The following is a 26,501-nucleotide window of genomic DNA, read 5'->3' as shown; positions in this document are numbered from 1 at the left end:
GCATCAGAGTTATTGCCATGATTCAATAAGTTCTCCAGATTTTTGCTGCCTTGCTTTGATATTGTGTGGATCATGCACTAAACATGAGAACAAGCCAATGATTATATAATACCATCTTTGGCAGATGGATGAAGTATAAACATGTGGAAAGAAAAAGGATAGTAGAGTCTTTTCATTATGGATTAACTTTGGTTGATTTTACATGAAACCAAACATTTGAAAGATATTAAACATAGCTATGGATATTTCAGGATGCATACTGCTTCCTTCACTGGGGAGAGAGAAATAATATGACAGGATAAGACTTTTCCAGTCACTCTGTTGAACTGATACAGTGGTTTTCATTAGGAAGGCAGTGTTCCAACCATCATAGCAAGCCTGAATTGAGCATACCCTCTTGTCCTAAGTCAGGATGATAAACAATAGAATGTCCAGATACATAACATGTGGCTACTAATTTGGGAAACTTTCAAGTCCATCTTCTAAGGGGTTGAGGGCTCAGCTTTGTCCAAGGGTTCACCCTCAGTTTTGGATTGGACAGCAATATGGTTTGGCTCTGTTTCCCCACCCAAATCTCACCTTGAATTGTAATAATCCCCATGTGTCAAGGGTGGGACCAGGTGGAGATAATTGAATCATGGGAGTGGTTTCCCCCACGCCATTCTCATGATAGTGAGTGAGTTCCCATGAGATCTGGTGGTTTTATCAGGGACTTCCCCCTTCTCTTGGCACTCATTCTCTCTCCTGCCACCCTGTGAAAAGGTGCCTTCTGCCATGATTGTAAGTTTCCTGAGGCTGCCCCAATCATGATGAACTGTGAGTCAGTTAAACCTCTTTCCTTTATAAATTACCCAGTCTTGGGTATTTCTTCATAGCAGCGTGAGAACAGATTAATACAGGCAGCATATTTATCCTTCCTTATTCTAGAGGGCTTATCAAGAAACTCTGAGACTGAAGAAGAGGCAGCAGGTGGACAGTTTCATCTCCCCATGCTTTGTGGCCACATTTCTTTTTCTATGGCTCCCGAGAGGGCCTTTTGGTGCAACTGTCACCCAGGCCCATCTGTGCTGTCTTGTGTGCCCAGCAGAACAGAAGTCTAGGCTCTTAGGATCCTCAGGGGAAGAAGTCTTAGGAGAGACGGTCCCGATATTTATTTGGATCACTCCGGGGAGAGTGTGACTCCCAGTAATACCTAATCTGTTTGTTTTCAATCAAGCTGCTCCTACTGTTCCTTCAGGAATCCAGAATTAGGGCTGCATCTTTTATGGAAGTGTCTTATGCCAAGTGAAGCCTGAAATTATGTGAAGACATTTGATTCACTCTCCTAAGAGTCCCACTGGCACCCTGGACTCCAAATGAATCAATGAATATGGAAATAAGTTGTTTTCTCCACGATGAGTATAAAAATGCACAACAGCAACAGCATCACATTTATTCAAGCTCTGGGGATTTACTGCCCTTATGTGTATGGGAAGCACTTGTGGAGACAGCTTCAAAACGAAAAACAAATGATTTGCTGGCCTCTACCAAGAAAGATAAGACTTTCAATGACATACTTCTGTGATGCAGACACTCTGCACACACCAGCTCAGCAATATCATGGAAGACATCAATGTTACCCTGACTCACAAAGAACCTTGTTCTAAGATAATGCATTTCCGGTAGCAAGTCATTAAGGAATAAGAACATTGCCTAAGATTTTTTCGTAAAGGGGCCTATTTAAGTAGATCATTTCATGTAGGACTTTTCTAAGTGTACCTTGCCAAATTCAACAATTCTTCAATGGTATTATGTGACTAGTTTGATAGGGTCATTATATCTGAGTGTTATGAGGTCATTTGAAGAAAAATACTTCTATCAAGGAAAAGTTCCATCTAATCTTTACCCATTTATAATCCAAAATGTAAACTAAAAGAGAATTCATAAATGTGTCACACGACTATGAGTATATTTTGAGGATAGAGAGTGGTTTTTGTCGTGTCAGAATGTGAAAGGTAAGGTCTTGGGTTGGGTTGAGTGTACATGTCTTTGTGGCTATGGGGACTTATAAATTATCCAGGTTACACTGAGCTCTGCCTCCTCCATGCCTGATCATTTAAATGCAGTCAGATCCAAGAAACTGGAGTAAAAGGTGGGCTTGGGCAGGAGCTCTTGGCCTGTGTCTATTCAGGCTGACCTCAGACTTGCTTATTCAACCTCTGTCCCACATTCCCATCTTGAGCTATTGACTTCAACCTCTAGCTACTTAAAACCCTTGTTCTTACCACTCATTTTGAATCTGGTTTCTGGCTTACTAGAGCATTTGGACTCTTTTTGTACCCCTTCCATTTTGGGGCACCCTCAGTATTTCAGGAAGCATATTTGTGCCAGTGGATCCTCAAATACAGATTTCCACAGAACCACATAACCCAGCAGTAGGTGTTCATCTCCAGGTTGTATGCATTGAGAGCTGAGGTCCCCAGAGCAGCCACTGGGAGGCAGTGGATGGCAGAGCAGCTTTGCTCTGATCCCCACACTTAGGCAGTCAGGCAGCACCCTCTGGGCATACCGACTGGCATGTCCACCCCCTGCCTGTCTGCTTCTCACTGAGCAGCTGACTTAGCCAATAAGGAGCTATTGAGGGTATGTTTTTACAAATGGCAATGTCTGGAGCTCTTTCTGTTGCAGGTGCTGCTCCTGCCATCCAGTGAGTCATGGTAAACTCAGTAGACTGTTCAGCCCCTCGATGCAGATAAAGCCACATGTAGAAATATGGAGTTTATAGTTCTCAGGAGAATCTAAGAGAAAGACAGGCATTCCTCTATCCATACGTGTCTGTGGAAGTTGAGAAGAGATGTTTCGTAGTAGGGAAACCTGCTTTTCTGTAATTGAATTGTGTTTCATGGCCTTCCTAACTTGTGGGACATATGTAAAAGTCCTACCTAGTGAAATGTGGCAGATGCTGTGACCTATACGGCTGAATCAGCAGATGGAGTCCATGACACCTAATTCCACTGCCTTGCACAAGAGTCAAAATTAGACTGATGATGCTGTAGGCCCAGCTCTGAGAAGGCCCCAGGGTGTTATGTGTGAGAAACTGGCCACAGTATCAGCTTTCTCTCTCTCTCTTCTTTTTTCTTAAGATAGAGTGTCTTGCTGTGTTTTCCAGGCTAACCTTGAACTCCTGGACTCAAGCGACCCTCCTGCCTCAGCTCCCCAAGTGGGAAGTAGTTCATATTGGAGGCCCACACCACTGCTCCCAGTTCAGTACCATCTTTTGTAACTGATAGACCTTTGAGTGAAGCCCATTGTGTAGCGTAGGACCTGCTCATCCTCTGTCATTGCTGCAACAGATCACAGACCATCCACTCCAGGATCAAGGGTGGGAGAGGATCTCATGTCATTGACTACTGGGCCTCCCCTATGGTCTTGGCAAAATGGACACTGAGTATCACCACTTTTCCTGTATTGTGCTCCTACATCCTCCTGGGATCTGAGATTTTGTGTCTCTTCTCTCCTGACTGCTGGAAATAATTCACCTCTATTCTCAGGACCATTACTGTTCTTGGGTGTCAGGGATTCAAGGGGTTCCATCTGACACTTGGGGGATCAACATGGGGCCACTCTTGCCAACAGCGTTGCTCTGATATACCCAGGTCTCAGGATGGGTTTCAGCCTTGTTCCTGGGATCCAACACTCACCTCACAGTTGATGGTTCTGGTGGTCAAGAGTCCATCTTTGTGGTCAGAGAGATCTCAGTTTAACTTTTACCTTTGCCACTACTATTAGAGTGAGCCTTGGGTAAGGTATTTTTTTTTTTTTTTTTCAGAGTGCTAGGGCTTTATTACAAATGGAGTTGACTGCTAGAGAGGCCCTTCTCCAATCTTTCTTCTGTACCTTCTTCCCTCCCAAAGACATCCCTCTAGGGGAGGTCAGTAGGCAATTAGGTAGGAGGAAATCCGGAGAGTGAAAAGGGGCATTGCTTTTGTCAAAGTCCTCTGGAACAACCACTGAGTCTGAAGGCTGGCTCCAGTTGAGAATCTTCTAGTGGAAGAGGTTTAGCTCTCATCTTCAAGGTCCTTCATTTCTACATCCTGGGGGGCTTTTGTCTTCTTTTGCCTTTTGAGCTGTGGTTCACTAGTCCTGGCTGGCTTTGAAGGGGCTTCCACTTCCATGGCTGCCTTCTCTTTCTGGGCAAGCCGGATCTGCTGGAGGAGTTTTCTGCACTTCTTCCCTGGCAGAGTAATGTTGGCACGTGCACTGGACGCCCGCTTCTTGAGGTGGTGCCGCATGATCAGCCTTTGGTCTATCACAGCCCCGACCACCCGGTGCCTCAGACGCCGCTCCCGATTCAACACCCGCCGGCGTTTGAACAGCTTCTTCTTCAGCTCCGTTCAGGGCCGGTTGATCTTTCCCCCGGGAGCTCCCATAGTCGCGATTTCACGCCAGTTCTTGGGTAAGGTATTTAACCTCACTGAGCCTCAGTTTGTAATCTGTCAAATAGATATAATCGTACTACTTCACCAATTATTGTGAAGATTATCAAGATAATGGATATCTAGTGCTTAGCACAGGGTTTAGTTGGATACTATTTTGAACACTGTATGTCCATTAATTCACTAAGTCCTTCTATCTCCAAGTGCTAAGTTGTATTGTTGATTTTATTCTATGTATGAGAAAATTGAGGCACAGAGGTTAATTAACTTGTGCCTAAACCACTTAGGTAGGGATGCTCTGGCTTTGGAGCCCATGATGTTAATCTCTCTGCTTACTGCTGATCAATATGCAGTTCTCCTTTCACAATCCAAAGCTGCATTTACTTAGCAAAGTAGTGGCAAGATCTTTTATACTGTAATCCCCAGGATGATGGTGTAATTCTTCAGAGTAATCCTTTCTTAGAATTAAGTGCTATTCACCTCCACACATTGCTCATTATATGCTATGTACTTTTTAAATAGTGGCTTAAGCTTTTAAAAGCATTTTTCTCCAGCACAAGAATTACAAAATTTGAGTCAAAAGCACAGCATAGCTCCGGGATGCTTGTGTCTAATAATTTCGAGTTCTTAGACTTTACCTTTGTCCTTATTGTAACTTTTTCAATTCAATGAGCAGCAATCATCACTTTTTCATGATAATATGTTGAAATCAATAGAAATGAGAACTTTTTTCATGAATGGTACCCATTTTCTTTATTGCTTTTTTTTTTTTTAATTTCAGTAGCTTTAGGGGGATAAGTGGTTTTGGTTACATGGATGAATCGCATAATAGTGAAGTCTGAAATTTTAGTGTACCTGTCACCTGAGTAGTGTACATTGTACCCAATATGTAATTTAAAAAATTATTTTATATTTCTTTGTGGGTATATTGAAGGTGTATGTATTTGTGGGGTACATGAAACGTTTTGATACAGGCATGGAATGCATAATAATCCCATCATGTAAAATGGGGTATCCATCCCTTCAAGCATTTTATCGTTTGTGTTACAAACAATCCAAATTATACTGTTTTAATTATTTAAAATGTACAATTAAGTTATTATAGACTATAGTCACCCTGTTATGCTATCAAATACTAGCTCTTATTCATTCTTTCTAACTTCTTTTTTTATACCTATTAACCATCCCCAGCTCCCCAACCCCTCCCGCTACCCTTCCCAGCCTCTGGTAACCGTCCTTCTACTGTCTATCTCCATGAGTTTGATTTTTAGATCCCACATATAGGTGAGAACATATGATGTTTGTCTTTCTGTGCCTGGCTTATTTCATTTAGCATAATATCCTTCAGTTCCATCCATGTTGTTGCAAATGACAAGATCTCAGGATCTCATTCTTTTTTTATGGCTGAACAGTACTCCATTGTGTATATGTACCACATTTTCTTTATCCATTCATCTGTTGGTGGACATTTATGTTGCTTCCAAATTTTGCCTATTGTAAACAGTGCTGAAACAAACATGGGAGTGCAGATATCTCTATGATATACCAATTTCCTTTCTTTTGGATATTTACCCAGCAGTGCGATTGCTGGATTGTATGGAAGCTCTCCTTTCAGTTTTTTGAGGAACCTCCAAACTGTTCTCCATAGTTGCTGTACTAATTTACGTTCCCACCAACAGTATAGAAGGGTTCCCTTTTCTCCAAATCCTTGCCAGCATTTGTTATTACTATTCTTTTGGATATAAGCCATTTTAACTGGGTTGAGATGATATTCCATTGCAGTTTTGATTTGCATTTCTCTGATGATCAATGATGTTGAGCACTTTTTCATATGTCTGTTTTCCATTTGTATGTTTTCTTTTAAGAAATGTCTATTCAGATCTTTTGCCCATTTTCTAACTGGATTATTGGAGTTTTTCCTATAGAGTTGCTTGAGCTCCTTATATATTCTAGTTAGTAATCCCTTGACAGAGGGGTAGTTTGCAAATGTTTTCTCCCATTCTGTACATCATCTCTTCACCTTGTTGAGTGTTTCATTTGCTATGGAGAAGGTTTTTAACTTTATGTGATCCCATTTGTCCATTTTTGCTTTGGTTGCCTGTGCTTGTGGGGTATTACTCAAGAAATTTTTGCCCAGACTGATGTCCTAGGGAGTTTTCCTAATGTTTTCTTGTAGTAGCTTCACAGTTTGAGACAATATGTAGTTTTTAAAAAATCCCCTTATCCTCTTTCCACCCTCCTCCCTTCTGAGTCTCCAGTATCCACTATACCATTCTGTATCCCTTTGTGTACCCATAGCTTAGTTCCCACTTATAAGTGAGAACACATGATATTTGGTTTTTCACTCCTGAATTACTTTGAATAATGGTCTCAAGTTCCATCTAAGTTGCTGCAGAAGACATTATTTCATTCTTTTTTATGGCTGGGTAGTATTCCCTGGTGCAAATATACCTAATTTTCTTTATCCACTCTTCAGTTGATGGACACTTAGATTGGTTTCCTGTCTTTGCAATTGTGAATTATGCTGTGATAAAAAATGCATGCTTGTGTCTTTTTGATATAATGATTTTTTTCCTTTGATTCCCGTTTTCTTATTGCCCAAACTGAGAGTTCTGAGATGTCTTTGGAACAGCCCCAGAACTATATTAACATGATATTTCCCTTCAAATACTTGCATCTGGTTTTGGTCCAGGAGATTCATTATTTTTGGAGTGTAATTGATTGCTAAATGCTTTGATGAAATTCAGGTGCACTTGAATTTGCACATTGAGGTGCATGTGTCTTAGCTCGTTTTGTGTTGCTATAACAGAATACCTGAGACTAGGTAGTTTATAAAGAAGATATATTAATTTGGCTCACAGTTCTGATGGCTGGAATGTTCAGAGTTGGGCATCTGCATCTGGTGGGGGTCTCAGGCTGCATCAACTTGTGTCAGAAAGCAGAGGGAAGCTGGCATGTGCAAATCGATCACATGGAGGGAGAATGAAACCAAGGAAACCAGACTCTAACAACCTGTTCTCTCAGAAACTAATCCATTACCATGAGAGTGAGAAGTCCCTTACTCCCAAAGGAGAGCATTAGTCTATTCATGAGGGATCTGCCCCACTGACTCAAACACCTTCCACTAGGACTCACCTCCCAGTATTGCCATATTGAGGAACAAATTTCAACATGAGTTTTGGCGGGGACAAAACAAACCGTAACACCTTGGATCATAGCACACTTGAATCCCAGCATAGCCTAGTAACTACGTCCAAAAGTGAAGTGAGGTTAACTCATTAGGGCTTACTCTTAGAGTGCCTATGTTGACTTTTAGGGGTTCTAACATGTTTGTTACTTAGAGTACTTAAATAATAAGTTTAATGGCCTGTTCCATTTTGGGGTGGGGAAGGGATGTTGTGGAGTTCTCTGCTTTATTATCTTTGGAATTTACCTTTTAGAAAAAAATTAAAAACTACCCTGGGAGCAATCTTGTTTCTCTGCCGTTGATGAAAGCCAGTTGTGTGATTTCTGGAAGAGAGGGATGAGCTCTGGGTTGTACGAGCCACACTCAAGCTGTTATGATGTAAATATTTCAAGTAGGATGTGCTACCAGTGCTGGTGACTGAGGCTGGGCTGTGGGTGCTCACAGGAGCAGCTGTGTTTCCATGGTGACAGAGTTGGCTCTTAGCAGCCTTGTTTGTCCCAGAGCCAGCTCCTTTGGGGAAGACATCTCAAGCCCAACTGCCAACATCCATAGAGTGAAGCATGTTCATATTTAACCAAATTCCAGAAAGGTATTCTGGAAGGAATTTCGGAGGTTGGAATGTTATTATTCAAAAAGGATATTTGGGCTGAAAGAAAGTAGTTTAAAAACCAGTGACATTTCTAGGTGTTTTAAAGATCTAAGTTACAGTTTCTTTAAAAAAAAAATCCTTGCAGACATACCATATTCCACAGAAATCCTAAAATAGAAAATAGATTTTTTGTAGCCATGAGTGAAAATAAATGGCACATCTGCTTCTGTTTCAGGTGTTTAAAAATGCAAGTTATTGCTGGGTACAGTGGTTTGTACCTATAATCCCAGCTACTCAGGAGGCTGAGGAAGGAGGATTGCTTCCTCTAGGACTCACCTTCCAGTATTGCCATATTGAGGAACAAATTTCAACATGAGTTTTGGCAGGGACAAAACAAACCATAGCACCTTAGATCATAGCACACTTGAATCCCAGAATAGCCTAGTAACTATGTCCAAAAGTGAAGTGAGGTTAACTCACTAGGGCTTACTCTTACAGTGTCTATGTCCCCAGTGGGACTCTTTAGACAGTGTCAAGTCCTGAAGGCCACTAGATTACTTTAAACCCATCTTGGTAAATCAGTTTATTTTATTCATTCATGGTTTCCCATCTCTTTAAATGAAAAAAAAATACACCAACAGATTTGTTTCCATAAGCTTTTCTTAACAATACAGATCTTTGATTCTATGAAAGTCCTAAATGTAATACAAAACATTGCCTGTTCTATTACTTTGTTGAGTGTAAGACTATTTAGGTGAACCAATGTGCAGACACACCTGATTGTATTTTGTGCCTACATTTATTCCTTCATTCTTTCTTACTATATCTGAGAAGTTCCTCCTCTTTAGACAACCCCTCTGCAGTGTTCCTTCGTTATCTTTACTCTCAAAGATTTTTCTGTTGCTCTATTGAGTTTGTCTCCAATATGCCCTTTGCACAGACTCTTTTCCTTCTGCCTTCAAAAATGTGTAGTTATCCCTTATCTTACAAAAATATCATTTGATTCTGTTACATCTTATAGCTGCTTTCTTCTACCCACAGATGTCTGAAATGAATGTTATCAGCTGCCTCTTCTCCTCTGTTTTTCATTCCTTGCTTAATTCATTGCAATCTGCCTTCCTGCCCTACTTTTCTGCTGAGATTGCTCTCTTAAAGGTTAACAGCCTACATTTTGTCAAATCTAATGGCCTTTTTATCCATCCAAATTCACATAGTGTTGACATTAGGACCCAACTAGACTGCAATAATTAGGTTCTGCTAAGCTTGCCTATCTCCATCCCAGCTAGAGCCACTTAACCGACCTCTGCATTTCAGCCTGGCCCCAGCACCTAGAAGCAGTTCTTGCTGTGCTAACAGTGGACTTAAAAAAATGGTGGGACAAAGCAACAAGTTACGCCTTGACATTAGCAACATGGTCTTTTGGGCATTAGGCTGATTTTACCCTTGGGTAAAAGAGAACCATCAGGGATGCTTGAGGCTTGGTATAAACTTAGGGTGGAAAAAATCTGCCTGAGATCTGGGAGGCAGGACTGACTCTAAAAGAGACTTTCAGAGGGTGTCAAACTCAGCCCTTAGCCTAGCTACCTCTAATAGCCAAGTTTTATGAACTGAATGCTTGTGTCCCCTCAGAATGTACATGTTGAAACTCTAATCCTTAACATGCTGGTATTAGGAGGTGAGGCTTTTGGGAGGTAATTAGGTCATGAGGGTGGAGCCCCCATGATGAGATTAGTGCCCCAATAAGAAGAGACAGGAGAGAGCCTTGTCTCTTTTTGTCTCTCTTCCCTACCATGTGAGGCCTCAGACAGAATGCATCCGTCTGTAACCAAGACGAGGGCCCTCACCAGAACCTGACCATGCTGGCACCCTGATCTTGGACTTCCTGTCCTCCAGAACTGCGACAAACACATTTCTATTGTTTAAGCCACTCAGTCTATGGTGCTGTGTTGTAGCAGCTCAAATTGACTGAGACATCAACGTTGTCCTGACTCAATAAAGCAAAAAAAGAAAAAAAACCAGCCAGGATCTAGGCTTCAGGATGGTGATAAATTCTCAGAGTTGTTGGTTTTAATGATTAGAAACAAGTGAGGCTCATTTGAGAAGAGTCAAGGAAACTGGAAGCAAGGACAGCTCCGTAAGAAGAGGGAAGATAAAACCAGGGAGTTAGCTGGAGTTGAATGCTACTTTCCTTTAAGTTTTGCAGAGAGGGAGTGGGGATAGGAGGAAGGACCCAGCCCACGACATTAGGGAAGAAGGACCGGAACTTCTGACTACTGGCACAATCAGAAATAGATTAGTAAGTTTACAGCTTGATGCTCAAACTCATGCTGGTTTACTCTAGGGTTCTCACAGATACCCCGCCTAGGATATGGAATTACTTCCAGACCCCAAAAGCTAGTTGGGAGAAGGCTTCTAACAGACTCTCACGCTTTGCTGTCACTAATCTGGAACCTTAGAAGGGCTAAATGTGCATACTGCTTCTCAAACTGAAATCCTCACCCACACTACCTGAGATCTTGTTAAACTACAAATTCTGATTCAGTAGATTTGAAGAAGAGCTGAGATTCTGCATTTCTAGTAGACTCTGGAAGCTTTTAGGTAACAGTGATGTTGCTGGTTTGTGACTGCTCCTCTTTGCATAGCAAGGAGTGCAGGAAGCAATTGTTATTATGAGCAGTTGAAGGAGGGCAGAGCCTATCTTTTAGAGGAATCAGCCCCGGCCTTCGGCCTTTGGTTTTGGTACCACTGAAATCTAATGAATGTGGAAGATAGAGTTAAAAGCAATGTGACTGTGTTAGTAAGCTACCATTTGTTTAAAAAATGTGAAGGAAGAGAATATATATATGTGTAGGCTTCTATATTGTGGGTTGCTAGTTGCCTATTCAATATCCCTTCTTCCTTTATTCTTTACCAACAGAACCCCTATATTTGGGACTTGCAAATTATCCTGCTTAAAACCTACTTAAAACCTTAAAACCTACTTTAGGCTTAAGCCTAAAAGGCTAAACAATTAGATGTGATGTGGGATTTTCAAGAAAGCTCTTTAAAGGGAGCTGACTGCTGGGAGTGATATCCTTTTGTTCTTCCTTCTTCTTGCCTGGAATATTGATGTGATAGATTTCACTCTAGCAATTATGTTGTGCTCATGAGGTGACTTTAAGGATAAAAACTACATCCTGAGAATAATGACAAAGAAAGATTAAAAGTGCCTGAGTCTCTGATATTTACCAGCTTGGTGTGCCTGCCTCCAGACCTCTTTGACATGAGAGAAAAACAAACCTATACCTTCTAAGTGACTTCAATTTGGGCTCTTTTATGTGCTTAATTCAGTGTCTAAGTGATACGTATATGTATGTAATATTTCTGGAAGTTTATCCAAAGAACTGATAGCAGCTGCTGCCTCTGGAGAGGGGAACTATGCCCTGGTTTAAAGACTGGGAGGAAAATTTAAATTTTGTAGCATTTCCTTCTGTCTAGTTTGGAATTTTCATTCCAAGAAGATAATATCAACAAACAAACACAAATAATAATAATAAACAATAACAACAAAACACAAACAAAAGACTCAACAAGTGAAACCAAAAGTAATGTGAAAATCTTGAGTTCCTCGAGTGTTCAAGAAAAAGATGATTTTGAATTTTCAGTTCCTAGTTTCAAATCCTTTCAGTGATATTTTCTTTTCACTAAAGGTGAAAATGCACCCAGCTTCATTATATGAGTTTCATTAGATATTTGTACTTGAATAGAAATTAGCATGTATAATTGACATTCAGCTCAACTCTAATTTTCTGTCTTGCCTGCTGGAGAAATTTACATCAGGATCACTATACAAATAATCAAAACTCCAGCATTTTTTCCACTGAAATCAACTAAGATTTGAAATTCATATTTATGATTGATAATAAGTGAGGAGGAAGAAATATGTTTTGAAAGTGTCATTGTTTGTTGGGTCTTGATACAATTCATTTAATCTGTTATATGGAGTCTTGGGTTTTCATTGATAGTATTATTTTATGTCAGGTATCCTGGGAGACACACATCTTTACATATGATCAACATGTAATTAATTAAGATTGTTTAAGAATTTTCTGCTACCACAAACATCTTCACCTGCCTTTCAAGGCTCTGTTTTGCAACAAACTCAATCTTCTGTCTCCTCTAGCCAGCAAAACATTCTACTGTGATGCCCAAACTTTCCATACTTTCCTATCATTCCAGCCATTTGCTCATGGATATTTCCAGGGTCTGGATACTGGCCTCCATTTTTACCTTCCCAGTTATATATATCCTTGTGTGTACACAGTTAGTTATGTGCATATGTGTGCACGCACACACACACACACACACATTCAAGGAGTAGCTCAAACCCTGCAGTCAACATCACAGGCTTCCCCTCACTTCTCCAGTTCACACTGAATCACTGGAACAAATGTAACACACTGGTGTCCTTAGTCTATGTCCAGCCCATAGCCCATAGCTTATAGATATATTTCATTTGGTTCATATGTTGTTTGCTTAAAATGTTATGATGGTCGTCAAAAAGGAAATATTATTTTAGAAGGTCATTTTGGAAGATTTCACATAAAAATTCAAGTTTTTCATTTCTCTTAAAAAATTAGAGGAAAAATTTGACCTAAATTCTGTATATCAGCAGTCCACTCAAACTGAGTGGCTGCTACTCCTTGAAACACAGCAATCACATTTTTTGGAGTCCTCACACCCTATTTGCAGGCCACTGAGCCATTTGAGTGTTTCCCCTTAACGTATGGACATGGAAGAGCCTTGACCCAGAGGGAAAAGCATGGATGGGAGGTGAGGTGAGCAAGTTGCCCTGAGTCCAACCTTCTATGCACAAATTTGTAGGTCTCTGCATTTATCTGGAGAAGTTGATTCAGTGACATTTAGAACCATGCTGCACTTCTTGGTACAGAGCTGTCCACTCTTGATAGCTATGTGAAAAAATTATTCCTCACAAGAGGAAACAATTTATTTTACTCTTATTAAACCACCTTTTTATACTGATACACACTTTTGGGATGGAATAAAGCCTACTGAGTTAAAGGATCCCTCCCCATTCCTTTATTTTTTAGGTCAGGAAATTGACCCACAGAAGTAGTTATCACCACCAACAAATCTCATTGCCATTTCTTAACTCTTTTATGCTGGTGTGTCTGACCTTTCCAAATTAATGACAGATTCCCAGAAGAAGGAGTATCACCTTCTTCTATTTGTTTGTGAGAAGCTAATAGAAGACTGTGTGAATAAACAGTGACTTAAATAATTTGTTACCAAATTAAACAACTATTTTTTTTTTACCAAATAAAACAACTGAGATTTTGACATGAGAGTACCTTTCTTTCTAATCTTTATATTTAAGAGTTCCTGTTCTTCATATTTGAATTTATTATTGAACCAGAGTAACAAGCCTGATTTTATTTATTTTCTTCAGAAGTATGTTTGTATCTGTATTTTCAAACATGTGATTTGAGCATTTCATTAGGGTACTAATAATCACAGCCTGGAAAATATAAGGATACAACTAATTCATACTTCATTAGATTGAGAAACATTTTCTCACATCAGTTAATAAGATGACAATTTTAAAAATGTCTGCCTTTTTCTCCACATGGTGCTAATGTGAAGTATTTAACACTATGATGGAAGCAGATTTAGAAAGAGATTTTGCAGATGTCATTTGAAATGTTAACCTATGTTAGGATCTGACTATGAAATAATATTGTCTAAAGGACAATGCTCCTTCCTTGCCTTTTTATTTCTGTTTATTATTTTTTTCTAATTCGGAAAGATTTTACATTATATAAGACATACAAATATCTCTACTCAGGAAAGTAATTAAATGGTTGTATAAAAAGGAACTATTAAGTATATTAATCCTTGCTAAAATGAATTAAGGCAGCCTCAGGAATCTATTGTATCTTCTATGTTATCCATCTTCATCAGCTCTAGTTTTGTTGTTTGTGCCATTGCTACCAATTCTAATCCTACAAATAGCAGGAGTTTAAGCCTTATTCCACTGGTGATGGATTCTCAAATAGTTTTCAGCAGGTTCTTTCCTGACATCCCTCCTTTAGTCTCATCATTCAGCTAGTATTTATTCTGTGAAGATGGAAAAGAGAAAGCGAGGGGGAAGGCAAGGAAGAAGAGAAAGGGGATGAAGAGTGTGATGAAGAGAAAAGAAGGAGAAAGAGGGAAGAAGCCACACTCTTAAGGCTGAAACTATATCTTGTGGCTTTTGAAGGATTTTATGTACATCTTAGAAATAGTAAAATTACCATGTGAATTGGTAAATAAGGAAGGAATTTTGTCTCTGTTCAAAAGGCTAACTAGACATAGCATTTTAATAGTTAATAGTGAAGTCAAGCTGGCTTGATTTTTCCCCCACGCAGTGCCACTTGCTGTATTAGTCAGGGTTCTCTAGAGGGACACAACTAATAGGATGGGTGTATATATGAAGGGGAGTTTATTATGAGAATTGACTCACACGATCACAATGTGAAGTCCCACAATAGGCTGTCTGCAAGCTGAGAAGCAAGGAAGCCAGTCCGAGTCCCAAAATCTCAAAAGTAGAGAAGCTGACAGTGCAGCCTTTAGTCTGTGGCTGAAGGCCAGAGTGTCCCTGGCAAATCACTGTTGTAAGTCCAAGAGTCCAAAAGCTGAAGAACTTGGAGTCTGATGTTCAAAGGCAGGAAACATCCAGCACGGGAGAAAAATGAAGGCCAGAAGACTCAGCAAGTAAGTTTCTCCCACCTTTTTCTGTCTGCTTTATTCCAGCCATGCTAGCAGTTGATTGGATGGTGCCCACCCACATTGAGGGTAGGTCTGCCTCTCCCAGTTCGCTGACTCAAATGTTAATGTCCCTTGGCAACACCCTCACAGACATACCCAGAAACAATACTTTGCATCCTTCAATCCAATCAAGTTGACACTTAATATTCTATCATACTTGCCTCTGCCCATTGGCCTCCAGAAGGGTCCAGCATCATGGTACCCTCCCACCTTGCTCTCTTTCAGATATTCTCAGATGCAGCAAACTACAGACATCTGGTAGTCTTCAAAGGATAAAAAATTAAAGGGACAAAGCCATTTAACAATCATAAAAGGATAAAATTTTGATTTTGGAAATACCACATTAGCAAATGCTGGGGAAGGACTTTGGTGATGAGAGGGTGGAATGAAAAACAAATGCCACACCCTTTCCTTTTGGGTACCACTTCCCTTTTGGGTAGACAGGCAAGCCTGCAGAGAGGGTACCTCAATCCTGTCCCTCTCCTATTGGTGAGAGGCTGCTGGTGAGTGTGCAAGCAGGTTCATTCCAAGAGCATCGACATCTAATGGTGCTCCAGGTGGAAGAGATGAAAACTCAAGTCTGGAATGCTAATTTTTTGTTTATATACATTTCATACCTGGATGCTCTTTCTACACTATTGTATAAGGAGCGCAGAGGAAAATAAAGTACTTTCATTGTGGGCAGAGAAACTACCTTTCAATAAATTAGAAAATAACTTCATGAAACATAAGTTAGTTGAAAGGAAGAACTGGCCTGAACAGTGAGTTGTGACCTGCATCCTGCATGTAGGCAGTGGGCTTGAATGAGGAAAGTACCTGTATGACATATCCTTTCATCGTTGCTCAAATTAGCTAACAAAGGGACAATTACAAAGACAGAGCTATCAATGCTTGTTTGCTAAACATCTATTTGGTATTGAGTATAGCTATTTGCTATCAGAGCATAAAAATGCTTCCATAATCCCCTTGAAAGGGCAGTGTTTTTAAATGTTTAGTAAATGTTGTCTTACTATCCTTCCAAGGGAGCTTATCAGAACATTTTAATGCTGCTTCAGATCAACTGATTGAAGAAGGGTAATTGTGGATTCCAACAGCTGAAACTATCACCTATTCAACTAAAGAACATGTTAAAGATAAATTATTTTTACAGCCTTTTCTACACACCACACTCTAATTGGGAAGGTCAATATAGAGCTTGTATTAATATATATTTTCTCTGTCTTGAAACCAACCAAAATCATATTGAGAAACTTTGGTTTTTTTAATATCATTCCACTGTGGCCTCTCAACATGAAACTAGAAATATTAATAAAATATATTTTCTTTCTTTTCAAACCCAAACCTAATTAAAAGTTATGCCACGCTCATCCCAATGCCAGACCTTTGTTCACCAAATTCTCCTCTCCGAATCCTGGCTGTTGCTCAAGGTCTGTCCTAGGTGCTCTGTCATGAAGTCTTCCTGAGCTCACCTCAATCTTTTCTGAAATTCTGTGTTGTGTCTATTCTGCATTTCTAAATGAAATATTACCTAACTAGTTTTTCTCAGCTTACAAGAACCAGAAAAATATTTCATCACTTCCGTAGGTACTTTTTAATCACTAAAAACATACTTATCCAAAAGTGGCATATCAGGTGTTCAATAATGGTTAGATTTTATCAGTGAGAAGTGATGGCTCCCTCCTTGGGAGAATCTACTATTTACTATTCTCATCCTGAGTTTATCAGCAATACTATATTACATTATTTGGGTGATCTTCTGAGGGACCTCTTATGATGTTCAATAAGTTTTGTTTTATTTTTTTATTATTTTTTTTTTGAGATGGAGTTTCACTCTTGTTGCCCAGGCTGGAGTGCAATGGCATGATCTCGGCTCACTGTAATCTCCGCCTCCCAGGTTGAAGCAATTCTCCTGCCTCAGCCTCCTGAGTACCTGGGATTACAGGCACCCGCCACCATGCCCAGCTAATTTTTTGCATTTTTAGTAGAGACAGGGTTTCACCATGTTGGCCAGGGTGGTCTCGAACTCCTGACCTCAGGTAATCCACCCGCCTCAGCCTCCCAAAGTGCTGAGTTTACAGGCGTGAGTCACCGTGCCTGGACTGTTCAAAAAAATTTTGAATTTTTATTGTACTGTTACTTTATTTTATTTTTCTTTGTAACTTTGCATCTAGTCCATTGCTGACACACAGCATTTGTCTAAGAAACTTATGCTAAAAATTGAAAATAATTTTTTGGAACCTCTCAAATGAGTTCAACTAAAGGTAAGAAGGGCTCATTAAAAACCTGTTTGTTGAATAAACAACACAGAGTAACACATAAATACATAACTCATTGCTCTAAAAGTAAGAAAGACTGATATAAGCTAAGAAGCAAGACAACTAAAAATTGTTCTAGTGGACTAATACAAAACTTCAGATAAAATAGGAAGGGTTGAAATTGATGGCAAAAAGCTAAATCACAAAAGATATTCACTTTTAAAGATGCCTAAAGTTAGCAATTTTGTTTTTAAAGGTTACATTTCTGGTCTGGAAGGGAAAAACTTAGAAGTCATCACTCCATGCTCCAACAATAAAAAGCTAGAAAAACTGAAAAATCAACAACTCTTCTTAGATACTTCAGAGAAGTAAAGTTGCAGGGCACACCACTGCTCCCAAAATTGGAGATATGCAGGTAGATACAGAGAATCACAACTTAATGGAACGGAAACCTAAACCGGGTGGAAAACTCTGGACCGTAATTGATGAATTGTTGGAGGCTTACAGTGGACAGTTTGAAAGTTAAAAAATGAGGACCCCATACATTTTTGTAAGTTTTATTTACAGGAGCTCCACCAAGTTCTCATAGTGAATATTAGAGAAAAATATCCTTGTGCCCTCAGCAGGGGTAGGGGAAAAGAAACCATTTTGAAATATGTCAGAGCATTCTGTTCTTAACAAGCCCTGCCCTCAAGAGAAACTTTTATTTTAAACATGACCTAAACTATTAGGATTTTATAGAACCTAATGACCTGGGGAAAGAGAAATACCCAACTCTAGCCTGCTTTACTAATCCTTTCTCATCTAAGTGGGACAGCAAAAAACTAAGACATATTTGTGAAGGTCACAATTCAGAGTTTCAAAAGCTGAGACTTAATCACAAGGCTGTAAAATGCATCACTTCCCCCTACACCTTAGCACCACATTGTTAAAGGCACATTTATCATGTTTCCTTCTACTCTGCACTTATGTCCAGCTATCGGAAAATAATTACAAAGCATACTGAAAGAGAACTTCAAACTTCTTAGTTTGAAGAGACAAAGGAAGTATCAGAACCAGACTCAGAAATGGCATGAATGTTGGAACTACTAGAATAAAAATTTGAAACAACTATTATTAATATGCTAAGGGGTTTAATGAAAAATTAGTCAGCATGCAAAACACAAGGACAATGTAAGCAGAGAAATGGAATTCTAAGAAAAAAGTAAAAGGAAATGCTAGAGATAAAAAACATTGTATAAGAAATAAAGGATGCTTTTGTTGGGCTCATTATTAGACTAGACACAGCTGAGGAAAATCTCTGAGCTTGTGCATATATCAACAGAGACCTTCAAACTGAAAAAGCAAATAAAAAAACTAAAAAACAATAACAGGTTATTTAAAAAACAAAAACAGGTTATTTAAAAACAGTGGGACAACTACAAAAGGTATAAAATATGTATAATAAGAAGAGTAGAAGGAGAAAAAAGAGAGAAAGGAGCAGAAGTAATAGTTGTAGTAACAATGACTGAAGAGTTTCTTAAATTAATATCAGATATCAACCTACAGATCCAAGAAGCTCCAAGAACGGGATAAATGCCAAAAAAACTACATGTAGGATTATCATAGAAGAGAAGCAGGTAGATACAGAGATTCACAACTTAAAATCAGAAAATCAAAGATAAGGAAAAAAATTCTGAAAAAAACCAGAGGGGGAAAAAAAACACTTTACTTACAGAGGAGAAAAGAATTACAACTGACTTATCCTTGGAAACCATGAAAGCAAGAAGAGAGAGAAGTGAAATATTCAGTGTTCAGTACACACATACATTTATTGCAGCACTATTTATAATAGCAAAGACTTGGAACCAACCCAAATGTCCATCAATGATAGACTGGGTAAAGAAAATGTGGCACATAGACACCATGGAATACTATGCAGCCATAAAAAAGAATGAGTTCATGTCCTTTGTAGAGACATGGATGAAGCTGGAAGCCATCATCCTCAGCAAACAAACACAGGAACAGAAAACCAAACACTGCATGTTCTCACTCCTAAGTGGGAGTTGAACAACGAGAACACATGGTCCCAGGGAGTGGAACATCACACACTGGGGTCTGTCGGGGGTGGAGGCCAAGGAAGGGGAGAGCATTAGGACAAATACCTAATGCATGCAGGGCTTAAAACCTAGATGATAGGTTGATGGGTACAGCAAACCACTATGGTATACCTGTGTAACAAACTTGCACGTTCTGCGCATGTATCCCAGAACTTAAAGTAAAATTAAAAAAAGAGAAGTATTTACTGTTAAGAAAAGACCCTCACCAACCTAGAATTCTGCACCTTGTGAAATTATCCCTTTAAACTGAAGGAGAAATAAAGATTTTTCATAAAATCAAAAATTGAGAAAATTTGTTGACAAGAAATTCTTTAGAGAGCTGTAAAGTAATATAGGTTAGAGAAACTCGTATCTACATAAAGAAAGAGCATCAGATAAGGAAGAAGTTAAGATAAAATAAACATTTTAGTTTTGCTTATTCTTAACTGATCTAATAGACAATAATTTATTCATAATAATGTATTTGATTATATATGTTTACATATGCTTCTGTATGAGTAAAATAAATAAGGAGTTATACAAGGGATGGGAAGATAAACTAGGACTATTTTATTATTATGAGGCACTCACTCTACCTGGGAACTGGTATAGTGTTATTTGAAAGTGGACATGAAATTGTTGTTAATGTATATTACAAAGTCTAGGGCAATCACTAAAAAAAAAAGTTAAAGAAAGTATAATTGATCTGATAAGAAAGGAGAATAAACATATAAAATGCTCAATTAAAATCACAAAAGGCAGAAAAGGGTGGAAGACAAAAATAGAAACAAAGAACAAAGGTAACAAATAGAAAACAGCAACGAATATGATAGACATTAATCTAACTATATCAGTAGTTACTTTAAATGCCAATGATCTAAGTATATCAATTAAAAGACAGAGGTTGTCAGAGTGGATCTGAAAACAAGACCCAACTAAATGTTGTCTATAAGAAACGCTCTTTAAATGTAAAAACACATACAGATAAAAAGTAATGGGGTGGAAAAACATATTCCATGTTAACATTAATCAAAAGAAATAGGAAATAGCTATAATAATTATTGACAGAGCTGACTTCAGAACAAGGAAAATTATCAGGGATAAAGTTCGACATTACATAATCACAAAGGGGTCAATTCCCCAGGAAAACATAATAATCCTTAACGTGTATGGGCCTAAGAAAAGAGCATCAACATATGTGAGGCAAAAACTGATAGAAGAGCAAAGAGAAATAGAAAAATCCACTATTGTACTTGGAGACTTCAATGTCCCTGTTCAGAAATGGACAGATCCAGCAGGCAGAAAATCAGTAAGAACGCAGTTGAACTCAACACAACCATCAACAGATGGATATAATTGACATATATTGACTATTTCATCCAGCAACAGTAGAATACACATTCTTCTCAAGCTCACATGGAACATTCAGCAGGAAAGAACAAATTCTGGGCCATAAAACACACCTTAACACAATTTAAAGCATACAAATCATGCAATGTCTGCTCTCAGACCAAAGTGGGATTAAACTAGAAATAAATCATGGAAAGATAGCTGGAAAATCTCCAAATACTTATAGATTAAGCAACATCCTTCTAAATAACATGAGACAAAGAAGAAGCATCAAAGGAAATTTTAAAAATATTTCAAACTAAACAAAAATAAAACTAAAACAACAAAATTTGTGATATGCAGAGAAAGCACTGCTTAAAGAGAAATGTATAGCACTGAATACAAACATTAGATAAAAGCAACATATAAAATAAATAATCTAAGCCTCTACTTTAGGAAACTAGAAAAAGAAGAGCAATTTAAATCCAAAGTAAGTAGAAGAAAAGAAACAATAAAAATTAGACAAAAATCAATGAAATTGGAAAAAGATCAGTAGAGAAAATCAACAAACCATAAGTTTAATAGAAAGCTACTAAATAGATTGGCAGCCAAGATGGTTGAATAGGAACAGCTCCAGTCTACAGGTCCCAGCATGAGCGACGCAGAAGATAGGTGATTTCTGCATTTCCATCTGAGCTTTGAAGAGAGCAGTGGTTCTCCCAGCACGCAGCTGGAGATCTGAGAACGGGCAGACTGCATCCTCAAGTGGGTCCCTGAACCCCGACCCCCGAGCAGCCTAACTGGGAGACACCCCTCAGTAGGGGCAGACTGACACCTCACACGGCCGGGTACTCCTCTGAGACAAAACTTCTAGAGGAACGATCAGACAGCAGCATTCGCGGTTCACGAAAATCCCCTAATCTGCAGCCACCGTTGCTGATACCCAGGAAAACAGGGTCTGGAGTGGACCTCTAGCAAACTCCAACAGACCTGCAGCTGAGGGTCCTGTCTGTTAGAAGAAAAACTAACAAACAGAAAGGACATCCACAACAAAAACCCATCTGTACATCACCATCATCAAAGACCAAAAGTAGATAAAACCACAAAGATGGGGAAAAAACAGAGCAGAAAAACTGGAAACTCTAAAAAGCAGAGTTTCCAAACTCTCCTCCTCCAAAGGAACGCAGCTCCTCACCAGCAAGGGAACAAAGCTGGACGGAGAATGACTTTGTCGAGTTGAGAGAAGAAGGCTTCAGATGATCAAACTACTCTGAGCTACAGGAAGAAATTCAAACCAAAGGCAAAGAAGTTAAAACTTTGAAAAAAATTTAGACAAATGTATAACTAGAATAACCAATACAGAGAAGTGCTTAAAGGAGCTGATGGAGCTGAAAGCCAAGGCTCAAGAACTACATGAAGAATGCAGAAGCCTCAGGAGCCAACGTGATCAACTGGAAGAAAGGGTATCAGTGATGGAAGATGAAATGAATGAAATGAAGCGAGAAGGGAAGTTTAGAGAAGAAAGAATAAAAAGAAATGAACAAAGCATCCAAGAAATATGGGACTATAAGAAAAGACCAAATCTACGTCTGATTGGTGAATCTGAAAGTGACGGGGAGAATGGAACCAAGTTGGAAAACACTCTGCAGGATATTATCCAGGAGAACTTCCCCAATCTAGCAAGGCAGGCCAACATTCAGATTCAGGAAATACAGAGAATGCCACAAAGATACTCCTCGAGAAGAGCAACTCCAAGACACATAAATGAAATGAAGGAAAAAATGTTAAGGGCAGCCAGAGAGAAAAGTCGGATTACCCACAAAGGTAGCCCATCAGACTAACAGCAGATCTCTCAGCAGAAACTCTACAAGCCAGAAGAGAATGGGGGCCATTATTCAACATTCTTAAAGAAAAGAATTTTCAACCTAGAATTTCATAACCAGCCAAACTAAGCTTCATAAGTGAAGAAGAAATAAAATACTTTACAGACAAGCAAATGCTGATGAATTTTGTCACCACCAGGCCTGCCCTAAAAGAGCTCCTGAAGGAAGCACTAAACATGGAAAGGAACAACTGGTACCAGCCACTGCAAAATCATGCCAAATTGTAAAGACCATTGAGGCTAGGAAGAAACAAACTGCATCAACTAATGAGCAAAATAACCAGCTAACATCATAATGACAGGATCAAATTCACATAACAATATTAACTTTAAATGTAAATGGACTAAATGCTCCAACTAAAAGACACAGACTGGCAAATTGGATAAAGAGTCAAGACCCATCAGTGTGCTGATTCAGGAAACCCATCTCATGTGCAGAGACACACATAGGCTCAAAATAAAAGGATGGAGGAAGATCTACCAAGCAAATGGAAAACAAAAAAAGGCAGGGGTTGCAATCCTAGTCTCTGATCAAACAGACTTTAAACCAACAAAGATCAAAAGAGACAAAGAAGGCCATTACATAATGGTAAAGGGATCAATTCAACAAGAAGAGCTAACTATCCTAAATATATGTGCACCCAATACAGGAGCACCCAGATTCATAAAGCAAGTCCTTAGAGACCTACAAAGAGACTTAGACTCCCATACAATAATCATGGGAGACTTTAACACCCCACTGTCAACATTAGACAGATCAACGAGACAGAAAGTTAACAAGGATTGAACTCAGCTCCGCACCAAGCAAACCTAATAGACATCTACAGAACTCTCCACCCCAAATCAATAGAATATACATTTTTTTAGCACCACACCACACCTATTCCAAAATTGACCACATAGTTGGAAGTAAAGCTCTCCTCAGCAAATGTAAAAGAATAGAAATTATAACAAACTGTCTCTCAGACCACAGTGCAATCAAACTAGAACTCAGGATTAAGAAACTCACTCAAAACCGCTCAACTACATGGAAACTGAACAACCTGCTCCTGAATGACTACTGGGTACATAACAAATTGAAGGCAGAAATAAAGATGTTCTTTGAAACCAACGAGAACCAAGACACAACATACCAGAATCTCTGGGACACATTCAAAGCAGTGTGTAGAGGGAAATTTATAGCACTAAATGCCCACAAGAGAAAGCAGGAAAGATCCAAAATTGACACCCTAACATCACAATGAAAACAACTAGAAAAGCAAGAGCAAACACATTCAAAAGCTAGCAGAAGGCAAGAAATAACTAAAATCAAAGCAGAACTGAAGGAAATACAGACACAAAAAACCCTTCAAAAAATTAATGAATCCCGGAGCTGGTTTTTTGAAAGGATCAACAAAATTTATAGACTGGTAGCAAGACTAATAAAAAAGAAAAGAGAGAAGAATGAAATAGACACAATAAAAAATGATAAAGGGGATATCAACACCGATCCCACAGAAATACAAACTACCATCAGAGAATACTACAAACACCTCTACACAAATAAACGACAAAATCTAGAAGAAATGGATAAATTCCTCAACACATACACCCTCCCAAGACTAAATGAGGAAGAAGTTGAATCTCTGAATAGACCAATAACAGGCTCTGAAATTGTGGCAATAATCAATAGCTTACCAACCAAAAAGAGTCCAGGACCAGATGGATTCACAGTCGAATTCTACCAGAGGTACAAGGAGGAACTGGTACCATTCCTTCTGAAACTGTTCCAATCAATAGAAAAAGAGGAAATCCTCCCTAACTCATTTGATGAGGCCAGCATCATGCTGATACCAAAGCTGGGCAGAGACAGAACCAAAAAGAGAATTTTAGGCCAATATCCTTGATGAACATTGATGCAAAAATCCTCAATAAAATACTGGCAAACCGAATCCAGCATCACACCAAAAAGCTTATCCACCATGATCAAGTGGGCTTCATCCCTGGGATGCAAGGCTGGTTCAATATACACAAATCAATAAATGTAATCCAGCATATAAACAGAACCAAAGACAAATACCACATGATTATCTCAATAGATGCAGAAAAGGCCTTTGACAAAATTCAACAACCCTTCATGCTAAAAACTCTCAATAAATTAGGTATTGATGGGATGTATCTCAAAATAATGAGAGCTATCTATGACAAACCCACAGCCAATATCATACTGAATGGGCAAAAACTGGAAGCATTCCCTTTGAAAACCAGCACAAGATAGGGATGTCCTCTCTCACCACTCCTATTCAACATAGTGTTGGAAGTTCTGGCCAGGGCAATTAGGCGGGAGAAGGAAATAAAGGGTATTCAGTTAGGAAAAGACGAAGTCAAATTGTCCCTGTTTGAAGATGACAGGATTGTATATCTAGAAAACCCCATTGTCTCAGCCCAAAATCTCCTTAAGCTGATAGGCAACTTCAGCAAAGTCTCAGGATACAAAACCAATGTACAAAAATCACAAGCACTCCTATACACCAATAACAGACAAGCAGAGAGCCAAATCATGAGTGAACTCCCATTCACAATTGCTCCAAAGAGAATAAAATACCTAGGAATCCAACTTACAAGGGACGTGAAGGACCTCTTCAAGGAGAACTACAAACCACTGCTCAATGAAATAAAAGAGGATACAAACAAATGGAAGAACATTCCATGCTCATGGGTAGGAAGAATCAATATCGTGACAATGGCCATACTGCCCAAGTTAATTTATAGATTCAATGCCATCCCCATCAAGCTACCAATGAGTTTCTTCACAGAATTGGAAAAAACTACTTTCAAGTTCATATGGAAACAAAAAAGAGCCTGCATCACCAAGGCAATCCTAAGCCAAAAGAATAAAGCTGGAGGCATCACGCTACCTGACTTCAAACTATACTACAAGGCTACAGTAACCAAAACAGCATGGTACTAGTACCAAAACAGCATGGTACTAGTACCAAAACAGAGATATAGATCAATGGAACAGAACAGAGCCCTCAGAAATAACGCCACATATCTACAACTATCTGATCTTTGACAAACCTGAGAAAAACAAGCAATAGGGAAAGGATTCCCTATTTAATAAATGGTGCTGGGAAAACTGGCTAGCCATATGTAGAAAGCTGAAACTGGATCCCTTCCTTACATCTTATACAAAAATTAATTCAAGATGGATTAAAGACTTAAACGTTAGACCTAAAATCATAAAAACCCTGGAAGAAAACCTAGGCATTACCATTCAGGACATAGGCATGGGCAAGGACTTCATGTCTAAAACACCAAAAGCAGTGGCAACAAAAGCCAAAATTGACAAATAGGATCTCATTAAACTAAAGAGCTTCTGCACAGCAAAAGAAACTACCATCAGAGTGAACAGGCAACCTACAGAATGGGAGAAAATTTTTGCAATCTACTCATCTGACAAAGGGCTAATATCCAGAATCTACAATGAACTCCAACAAATTTACAAGAAAAAAACAAACAACCCCATCAAAAAATGGGTGAAGGATATGAACAGACACTTCTCAAAAGAAGACATTTATGCAGCCAAAAGACACATGAAAAATGCTCACCATCACTGGCCATCAGAGAAATGCAAATCAAAACCACAATGAGATACCATCTCACACCAGTTAGAATGGCAATCATTAAAAAGTCAGGAAACAACAGGTGCTGGAGAGGATTTGGAGAAATAGGAACACTTTGACACTGTTGGTGGGACTGTAAACTAGTTCAATCATTGTGGAAGTCAGTGTGGTGATTCCTCAGGGATCTAGAACTAGAAATACCATTTGACCCAGCCATCCCATTACTGGGTATATACCCAAAGGACTATAAATCATGCTGCTATAAAGACACATGCACACGTATGTTTATTGCGGCACTATTCACAATAGCAAAGACTTGGAACCAACCCAAATGTCCAACAATGATAGACTGGA

General features: G+C 39.0%; 1 protein-coding gene and 1 pseudogene across 5 annotated transcripts in view; both read right to left on the bottom strand.

The window, feature by feature from the left end:
• Positions 1-26,501, bottom strand: part of NKAIN3 (sodium/potassium transporting ATPase interacting 3) — an 802,780-nt gene that overhangs the window by 95,465 nt on the left and 680,814 nt on the right. The window lies entirely within an intron of this gene.
• On the bottom strand, positions 3,805-4,409 carry LOC129042889 (uncharacterized protein C11orf98-like; annotated as a pseudogene). The gene has a single exon (XR_008504229.1). The product of XR_008504229.1 is annotated as an uncharacterized protein C11orf98-like (transcript).

The sequence above is a fragment of the Pongo pygmaeus genome, chromosome 7 (genome assembly GCF_028885625.2).
Source record: "Pongo pygmaeus isolate AG05252 chromosome 7, NHGRI_mPonPyg2-v2.0_pri, whole genome shotgun sequence".
Classification (NCBI taxonomy): domain Eukaryota; kingdom Metazoa; phylum Chordata; class Mammalia; order Primates; family Hominidae; genus Pongo; species Pongo pygmaeus.
Note: the sequence above shows the minus strand (reverse complement) of the source record. Positions and strands in the feature narration are given on the sequence as shown.